At 52.7% G+C, this 655-nt stretch overlaps 1 protein-coding gene across 1 annotated transcript in view; it reads left to right on the forward strand.

Moving 5' to 3' along the window:
- The window catches only part of LOC119594505 (cell division control protein 42 homolog), a 178,192-nt gene that overhangs the window by 132,742 nt on the left and 44,795 nt on the right, over positions 1-655 (forward strand). The window lies entirely within an intron of this gene.

The raw sequence follows: 655 nt of genomic DNA on the forward strand, positions 1-655 counted from the left end.
GAAACAAAAAGAGATAGGGTGGAGATAAGAGGATAAAATAATAAACATAGAGATACCAACAATAACAGCAAAAAATAGTAAGGAACAAACGCGGAAGTGCCAGCAGATTTTAGCGGGGCCGCTGCTGCACAAATGATGATCACTGCCACCGGGGATTAGCGACCGCGGGGATTACTGTCACCGGGATTTCGCCTCCCAGGGGACGCGGGAATGCCGCCTCCCCCGCTGCCCCTTCCCCTCTCTTCCCCTGCCCCTTTCCCCTCTCTTCCCCTGCCCCTTCCCCCCCACTTCCCCTGCCCCTTTCCCCTCTCTTCCCCTTTGAGAGAGAGAGGGAACACGAGACACACAGGGAGAGAAAATGTCATCTACAAGGATGATGGCGCCAGAGTCGAAAAAGTTCGTGCAAGATGCAATTGCAAGTCGACATTGAAATAACGACCATTCAAAATGGAGGAAAGATGTTGCAAAGGGAAAGGCTATTAATTGCAACGAGGAGCGACGGTTTTCAACAGGAAGGTACTTTGTTGTTGCAGGAGATTGCGAGCGAGGTGCAAGAGGGAAGTGTGCGATTGGCGTGGTATGGGGGAGGGGGGAGGGGGGATAGGAAGGGTAAGGGACGTCTGGATGTCTGACTTCAGAGGCTGGTGTGGTTGTG

Source organism: Penaeus monodon, chromosome 34 (genome assembly GCF_015228065.2).
Source record: "Penaeus monodon isolate SGIC_2016 chromosome 34, NSTDA_Pmon_1, whole genome shotgun sequence".
Taxonomy (NCBI): domain Eukaryota; kingdom Metazoa; phylum Arthropoda; class Malacostraca; order Decapoda; family Penaeidae; genus Penaeus; species Penaeus monodon.